The sequence below is a fragment of the Haplochromis burtoni genome, unplaced genomic scaffold, assembly GCF_018398535.1.
Source record: "Haplochromis burtoni strain Fernald_Lab_line unplaced genomic scaffold, NCSU_Asbu1 Contig_939, whole genome shotgun sequence".
NCBI lineage: Eukaryota > Metazoa > Chordata > Actinopteri > Cichliformes > Cichlidae > Haplochromis > Haplochromis burtoni.
Window position 1 is genome coordinate 23,823 of NW_024583300.1, and position 9,186 is coordinate 33,008.

At 40.0% G+C, this 9,186-nt stretch overlaps 1 long non-coding RNA gene across 1 annotated transcript in view; it reads right to left on the reverse strand.

The window, feature by feature from the left end:
- Positions 1–3,505: 3,505 nt before the first annotated feature.
- The window catches only part of LOC121812922, a 7,416-nt gene continuing 1,735 nt past the window's right edge, over positions 3,506–9,186 (reverse strand). Inside the window, exons 2-3 of the long non-coding RNA XR_006053415.1 lie at positions 5,620–5,700; positions 3,506–4,486 (exon numbers count right to left, since the gene is read on the reverse strand). This is a non-coding gene — a long non-coding RNA (uncharacterized LOC121812922). The remainder of the gene's footprint in view (positions 4,487–5,619; positions 5,701–9,186) is intronic.

A 9,186-nucleotide genomic window follows, 5' to 3' on the forward strand; every position in this document is an offset into this window, starting at 1 on the left:
GACCTTCATTATGATCACACAAGCTCAAAATTAGAAAACAAACAAACAAGTCCACAGTTGAAAAACGTCATTCTTATATCCAATACTTTGTCTCTAGTTGTTCTCTAATCACTGATTGCTGTATCCGTGTTTGTTAAATTAACTTAGTTTATACAGACACACTCAAAAAAACGAAACTGGGTGATTGTTACATGTACAAGATTCAAACTTGTAATTTGAACTAAATAATTTAATGTTTCTATGGTGAACATAATTAAATCATGTAGCATCTGCATGAAAATCAGCAACTTATTGTCTTCTTGTTGAGATGACCTGATACAATCTAGTGAGAGTGGTTAGTTGCCTGGACTCACGAAATTCACAAGATCACATTAGATGTCAAACTGCAGAAAATCACTGGAGTTTTAAGAGGCAGATAACTACATCCACACCACATGTGTATGCTATTTATTGTGGTTTAACCTGTCAAGAGCAAAAACGTACAGAAAACTCTGCATCAAGCCTTGTAATCATAGCTTTCCAGTGTGTAACTAGCAATTCTCTCCAGCTGTGCTGATTAATCATCTATATTTGCCCAAAGTGTTCCAGTGGCCCAGGTGACTATAGTTACACAAATAAACATAAAATACACCACCTCATCATTTCAGAGGCATTTAAATAATTGAATTTATTTCCTAAGCAAAAACAAAAGCAGTGATAACACAAGCAAAATATTACTCTCTAAAACATCATGTTCCAAATGATGTGAGATAACTGAATAAATCTGTTTAATAGTTAATTTGTAAGAAACAAGAATGAAAGTTACAAATGTATTGTGCATAACATGGGTATTAAAATTTGGTGACAGAGCCAGGTGCAGATGCGTTACAAGTTAATCTGGTTGTAAGCTATGGCAGTTTGCCACAGGTGGTGCTGGTGGACTGGAGTCCATGTGAGTGCAGAAAATGCAAACTGCACATTTTAGTTGTGAGGTTGAACTCTGAAATCACATCACAGTAATAACATGTGGAGCAAACGAGAACTAAGGAAAGAAGATTCTCCAGACTGTTAACTTTCACAGCACTGGTGTGGTGACCTTGCAGTTTTCTTACATATGGGAGTATCACCAGATAAAATGGTTTTTAAATTTGCTTTGGTCAAGAACAATATGAATGTTGGATTGTTGCATTTAAACCAACCCCAAAAATGTGGTCGAGTGTTTGCAGTTCATGATTTACAAAGACTATTGCTCTCATCTAACAACAAACAGCAAACAGGGGTGCACACAAAACCACACACTAATGGAAGGAGCTATAGATGTAAACAAATATGGGACATGATCATGGATCATAATAAAGTCTTCCTGGAAACTGATAAGAAATCTAGAGTCAAAAGTTGTGTATAATTTTTCTATTGGTTTATTTTTCAGAGGCAACGATATTTGAACTGAAGTAAAGAAGAAGGTAATGTGGCAATAACAATATCAGTGGACTGCGTCAGTAGGACGTATAGTTATATTTCAAGCGTATACAGCTGTGACATACCTACAGCAAAGATTTACTATAGAAGCATAAACCCGTTCTTAGACCCAAGCCAGAGTGAAAGCCTGGACAGTTCAGTTCATCTGATGTCCACTTAGGACTTTCTCCAAAACAGGGTCCAGAATTCATCTATCTGGATACCTGATGTGACCTCTTTCACTGACAGATACCAGTGTCAGTTGTGCTACCCAAAACTTAAACTTGACCTCTGTACTGTTTATGTGCTTCTGGTGTATTTTAGAACATTTTTAACTGCACCTCAGTGCAGTTGATTGCACAACTGCACAGCAGTTAAAAATGTTGATTTTCTATCACATTTATGACTTTTTTCCCACGATGATTTTTTACCTGGATAAATAAAGGACTAATAATAAAAAATTATTTTGTTGCGGTTGATTTTCAAAGGTTCACATAATGGGGTCAGTGTTTGTGAGCCAAACAGCACTGCTTGGCTGTGTAAGTGGAGCTGCCTATCATTTGGGACGGTCATTTTTTTGAGTTATGATATTTTGTTAAGAATTTGTAAGTAGAATTTTGTTCATTTCCCCTCTTTTATGGGCCCACTTAAAACAGCTTGTTTCTCTCATTTAAAATGTTTGTATTAACTTTGTCTTTTTGGGGTTTAATGAAACCCAATCACCAAGCATCTGAACTGTACATGTGAAATAATAACAAGAGCACTCAGAGCACAACTCCCCGTGAAGAGCAATAATTAAACTGAAACATCCAGTTTTATGATGTCATTACATTATGCTGATGTCTGACCTGTGACCTATGACTGTTGCATACTAAAATGACCTATTTTATTATCTTTACCCCTATGATTGGAGCAGAATTAAAATTTTCCATATCTACATCACACAAAATCTAAACATGATATCTTTAACTGTGGATGCTAGACTGCTAATTGATTCCCCCTCTACCTTAGAGGGGCGAATAAAAGACAAAAATATACCATGTACACAAGTGTTCACAGCATTTTCCGTGAGACTCACCTGCTTACAGCCTGACGCTGCTTTTAACATGTGTTAAGGGTTCAATATTGAGGAGGAGAGTAAAAACAACCATGGTCCAGAAGAGCTTGGTCAAACAATTGATTTTAATGAAATACACGCGTGGGGGGACCAGCGCCGTACGCAGACTGCACTGATCTCCGACTAACAAAGCATAAGCAGATGTTTTATACCATCAGGGTTTAAATTTAATGACGCCCCTTCAACGTCAAAGAGATACAGTTCATACATAGGTTTCAAAACCACAATGACTTTGGTGCTAAGGTAAAGAATGTACTTATCTTACTAGGCCAGCTGGTGGTGCGGTGCTTAGCACTGTTGCCTCACAGGACGTATGGCCTGACTTTAAATCTACCATCTGGCCTTTCTGTGTGGAGTTTGCATTTTCTCCCTGAGCTTCATTTTTTAGTGAGTAAAACTGGCTGTGATTGGATAAATGGAAGAACAGGGATTCTAAAGAGGACCAGGTATTCACCACATTTTATACTGACAGCAGTGGAAATGTTAAGGAGGTTAAACTGTTGCCATTTATAAAGCAGCTACTGTGCTACCAGTTTCACCAGCAGATGGCAGCAAAATGTAAATGTGGCTCATGTCCAACTCTGGCTTTACAGAGCCAGAGCTTTAGGAGGGACTCTGTGCTGGTTCTGGAGATGGGAGTCAGAAAATGCCCAGCGTCAATCACACATATTCATGAGTTTTCAGTTTATGACTGAACGCTTATGTTAACAGACCTCTCTGCACTGAATCATATCTGTTATTAATCTCTGTCTCTCTTCCACAGCATGTCTTTATCCTGTCTTCCTTCTCTCATCCCAGCCGGTCACAGCAGATGGCCCCGCCCCTCCTTAAACCTGGTTCTGCTAGAGGTTTCTTCCTGTTAAAAGGGAGTTTTTCCTTCCCACTGTTGCCAAAGTGTTTGTTCATTGGGTCATTTGATTGTTGGGTTTTTGTCTGTATGTATTATTGTAGGGTCTATCTTACAATTTAAAGCGCCTTGAGGCAACTGTTGTTGTTAAAATTGAATTGAAAGCTCTTTGTTTTCATCTTAAACTATCAAGTGTGACACTAGAAAGTTTCCATGAGAAAGACTGATACAAATACTATGATGTTTTGTAAAAATGAGGTTAACTGTAAAATGATGATCATCATTTAATTTAGCACAACTCATGTCATTAATTATTCACTAAAGTTCAAAATAACTTGTTGGAGTTGGGTTTTTTCTTTCTCTCCAGAGTTTTTCAATCATACAAATCATGAAAATCAAGAAAAAAAAAGACTCAAAATGTTTTCTTTGGTCGGTTTACTTATATATTTTTTTCTACATAAAGATGAGATCTATTCAGTCTCAAACACATATGTGATGCACTGAGGCTTTCTGCACAGTTTGCAGCCACTCAAGAGTGCCCATGCTGTTCTTAGTCTGTGGTTGTGGTTTATTCTTTATTTTTTGCTCTGAAGAATGAAGTGTATCGGTTAACCAAAATGGAACAACTCCAATTTTTTTTTTATCTGAACCTTTGGTGAAACCTACACAGAACCACATGAGAAAAACTAGTGAAAAAATATTTTACTGAACATGATCTCTAAACCTCTGGAAAGAAGAGCAGGATCTGACAAACGTGAAAAAAACACAAATAACAGTGATTAACTGCATGTTTGTATTAGTCTTAAATAAGTGTGTGTGTGTGTGTGTGTGTGTGTGTGTGTGTGTGTGTGTGTGTGTGTGTGTGTGTGTGTTTGTGCCTTTAAGTAATATGTAGGTTTTGGTTAGGTTCACTGTAATTGTAATTAGACAGGTATAGACATAAAATATACTTTTGAACATGTTGATGTCCTCTGGTTTGAGGTGTTGGCAGGGTCTGTTAGAGGCCAGCAGCTGGATTGCGGCTGTGGTTGGACTGGTGGACTACTGCAGCCCAGAGTAGATGACGTTTGGCACTAGTTTAAAGCCTGAAAACAAACACACAGTCCAAAGAACAGGAAACACGATTACAATCTTTGTAGTTTAATCAAAATCTCAAATCCATCCATTTTCTACCACTTATCTGGGTTCAGGTCCTCAATGAAGATCAGTCTAAGTAGAATGCCCACACCTAGAGTGTGGGCATACTGTGGGTACATTGCGGGCCCACAGTGGACCTCATTGTTGGCCCCCCTCTTTGATTAGTGTAGGTAGCCTACAGTAGTGTGACACCCACATTGGCCCACACAGCCCTAGCCTGGACCCCAAAGGGGCATATTGCTGGAGACATCCCAGCTTTGGAGAAACCTGAGCTTAACACGATTCCCATGTTCCAAAGAATCAGCAGTCCATAACACAACTTCAGGGTGAGCATGACAGAAACTGCAAATGAAAACATTCTCACATATAATGATCTAACTTACATCAAATGAAAACAAAAGGAAACACAGGCGTCTTATCTGCCCCCCTGACATAAACAGGAGAGAAACATTTAAAAAAAAGCTTCCCATCAGGCCATTTTCCATTTTCATAGTTTAAAACTTACAATTCAAGGGTAGCACCTGTGCTCCAATGAGTGGCAGAAGCTGCACTTCTTAACAGATTGGAGATGTAATGCATTCAGAATCAGAAACTGTGAAAACTGTACAGCTGCCCTCTTTTGCATAAACAGCTTTTTTTTATAGAAATGATTTTTTCTGTTTTGCTTTAAAAAATAAATTGACATCCAGACTTTGGTGAGCCAGGAGATTTGTTACAAAGTTATATGTTTTTTTTTATTTGGTTGGTTTTCCTAAATTCAGCACAAATTCAAACATTAAGACGTGGAACTGACTCCTGTCAGAATAACTAATTTTAAACATGTTTTGTTAAAATAAATAGGTCATGTCAAATTGTTTGAAGTGGACCTAATATGATTTCAGCACAACATTTTTATCTTTAAATTACACTGGTCCATTGGGATCCTCAGTCCATCCTGGTGCCTACGTTGACTTCTTTATTTGAAGCTTTAAACACACTTAATATGAACATCCAACAGTGAAAAAGGATATATATGCCAGGGAATAAGAAAAGTAGAATAGGTCCACTTTTACACTGGCTGTACCTCTCGTACCTCTCGTACCTCTTGGTCTGTTGGCTATTTGTCCTTCACTGACATCTTCATATATTCTCACTGTTGAGTAGACTGCATCTGGATCACTTCCTGTTCAATGAAGAACATTTAGATTACTGCAGGTACAAAAGCTGCAAATTTAGCAAGAACAGTGTTATATTAAAAGGAAATAACAGGAGTTGAAATAAGGGCAATAAGAGAAATCTAACAATGATTATACATAAAATGACATAAAACATCCAAGTCCAGGCACCTATGCTAGGTTTGAAAAAAAGAAATGATTTGTTGAAATACATTAAAAATATACCAACACATATTGGCTTACTCTTCCATCCCAGTGCAGAGATACAAAGATACAACAGAGCAGCTTCACTCACCATAGGTGTGCAACACTATGTGCATGCTGTTATGGTCTGTTAAAAGCACTTTTGTAACAGAAGAATGTGTCAACAGAGGAAATTTAAATCAACTTTATAATCAACATAATAATAATATACAACACTGTTAGTAAAGCAATTGAAATAAATACACAACAAGCCAGTCCAGAGATATAAAACCTCCACTGTGTCCTGGATCTGCCTCCAGTCCCAAACCTCTCGCCTACTGTAGGAGGTGCCCAGGAGACATCCTGGTCAGATTATGAGTCACCTTAAATGAATCCTTTCCAATGTGGAGGATTAACGTCTCTACTCTGAGCCGTTTCTGAATGACCAGATCGAGCTGTAAATCATCAACTCGCTCTTTACTACAACAGGCAGAGCAGCATCCCAGTTACTGTAGCTGCAGTAACTTCCAGTCATGTTGCAGTTTATGACACTGGTGATATGATCTATTTTATTGCCAAACATATTTAAAGTGTCAGCTTTCATGTTCTCAAAATAACTGCAGTTACCACAGTCTGTAGGCCACCAAAGCCACGTTCTAGGTTTGAGAGCAGAAAGGTGACTTTGACAAGTTTGTCTCTGATTAGCAGGGATTCAGTAAAAATCTCTAAAAGTGTTTCTCTCAAGAATGTCTCATTTTTTTTCTTTAGGAAGTTTTGATCAAGACAGCCTCTCTGCTGTACCATGTGACAATGCAGTTATAGTCGAGCTATGACTGCTCTGTCAATATCTTTGTCTCTACACCCTTAAAAAGGCTGATCCGTGATGGTATTTTCAAATGTTTTTAGCTCTTTACTTTAGTTTAGATTACTTTTCATAACCTACATTAACCCCTTAGCAGTCCAATTAGTCCCCTAAACCATCCAATGTCCCGTGGGCGGTACGTCCGACTGCTAAGGGGTTAAATGCCTGGACTTGGATCTTCACCTGTGTCAGGCCCATCAGGGTTCAAGTAATTCAAGCAGCCCTATTTGTGACTGTGGCTCAGGTGGTAGTGGTTCATCTATGAGTCAGGAAGTGTGTGGATCAATCCATGACTCCCCCACTCCATGTGCTGCAGTATTCTGGGGCAAGATACTGAATCCTAAGTTTCCCCCAATGCATCTGTTAGAGTGTTATATGTTTAAAGAGGCAGCCACCCAAAATGGTTTCTTGGACCTGGACGAGTTCACCGAATCTGTGACCTGTTACATCAGTAAGTGCACAGAAGATGTAACTGTCTCCAGAAACATCACCACGAGAGCCAATGAGAAGCCCTGGTTCAGTGCAACTGTACGTGCATGTCTGAGAGAGCGAGATGCTGCCTTCCGGTCTGGAGATAAAACAGCTCTCAGAACAGCCAGAGCCAACCTCTCTCGCGCCATCCGACGAGCAAAGCGTGCACATGCACAAAAGATCCAAAGCCACTGCCACACCATAAAGGACTCTCACAGTTTATGGCAGGGCATTCAGGTTGTCACACAATACAAGCCTGTACCAAGCAGCTGTGATGGAGATGTCACACTCCCTGAGGAGCTGAACAAATTCTACGCGTGGTTTGATGCCCTGAACAACACACAAGCAAAGAAAGCCACGCCCCCCACCACCGACCAGACCATCTCTTTGCCTGCAGCTGATGTGAGGAGATCTCTCACCAAGGTCAACCCACAAAAAGCTGCTGGACCAGAAAACATCCCAGGTCGTGTGCTGAGAGAGTGCGCTGATCAGCTGGGTGATGTCTTCACAGACATTTTCAACTCATCACTGAGCCAGATGATCGTCCCAGTGTGCTTCAAGTCCACTGCCATCATCCCAGTGCCAAGGAAATCCTCAGTATCCTGCCTGCATGACTACTGTCCCATCGCACTGACCCCCATCATCATGAAGTGCTTTGAGAGACTTGTCATGGAAGACATGAAGAGCAACCTCCCCTGCTCACTGGACCTGCTGCAGTTTGCATATCGGCCAAACAGATCGACCGAAGATGCTATTTCCACTGCACTTCACCTCTCCCTGTCAGAATGCTGTTCATAGACTTCAGCTCAGCATTCAACACCTTTATCCCCCAAAAACTGTTTAACAAACTCAGCAAGTTGGGACTGAGCACCTCTCTCTTCAACTGGATATTAGATTTCCTGTCAGAGAGGCCTCAGTCCTTCCGAATTGGCAACAACATCTCCAGCACCATCAGGCTGAGCACAGGAGCTCCTCAGAGCTGTGTTCTCAGCCCTCTGTTGTTCACCCTCCTGACACACGACTGCACCACCCTACACAGCTCTAACCACATCATCAAGTTCGCTGACGACGCAACCGTGGTTGGACTCATCAACAGCAACGTCGAGTCACCGTACAGAGATGAGGTTCAGCAGCTGGCGTTCTGGTGCAGCGAGAACAACCTGTCACTGAATGTGGACAAAACCAAGGAGATGATCGTTGACTTCAGGAAAACTCGCTCCACCCACACACCGCTCAGCATCCATGGTTCCATTGTTAACTGTTAACTGCACCAAGTTGGTGGGAGTTCATACCTCAGACGACCTCACCTGGACCACTAACACCACTTTCATCACCAAAAAGGCCCAGCAGCGCCTCCACTTCCTGAAATGCCTGAAGCGGGAGAACCTCCCTCCTCCCATCCTCACCATATTCTACAGGGGCATCATAGAGGGCGTTCTGACCAGCTGCATCTCCGTGTGGTTTGGAAACTGCAAAGTCGGTGACCTCAGCCAGCTACATCGGATCATCAAAGCAGCTGCCAAGATCATCGGAACATCTCTCCCTGTGCTACAGGACATCTTTCACAAACGCTGCATCAGTAAGGCCTCCTGCATTGTGTGTGACCCCTCACATGGACGCTTTCTCAAAGTGTATACTCACTCCCCTTACCTCAGTCTCAAGTGTGTATATATGTATATATATCTATATATATATATATATATATATATGTAATATATATATATATATATAATATATATATATATATATATTATATATATATATTATATATATATATATATATAATATTATAGATATTGTCAGATATATTATGATATATATATATATATATATATATTCGAACATATTATATATATATATATATATATATATATATATAGATATATACACATATATACACACTTGAGACTGAGGTAATGGGGAGTGAGTATACACTTTGAGAAGCGTCCATGTGAAGGGGTCACACACCAAGAATAAA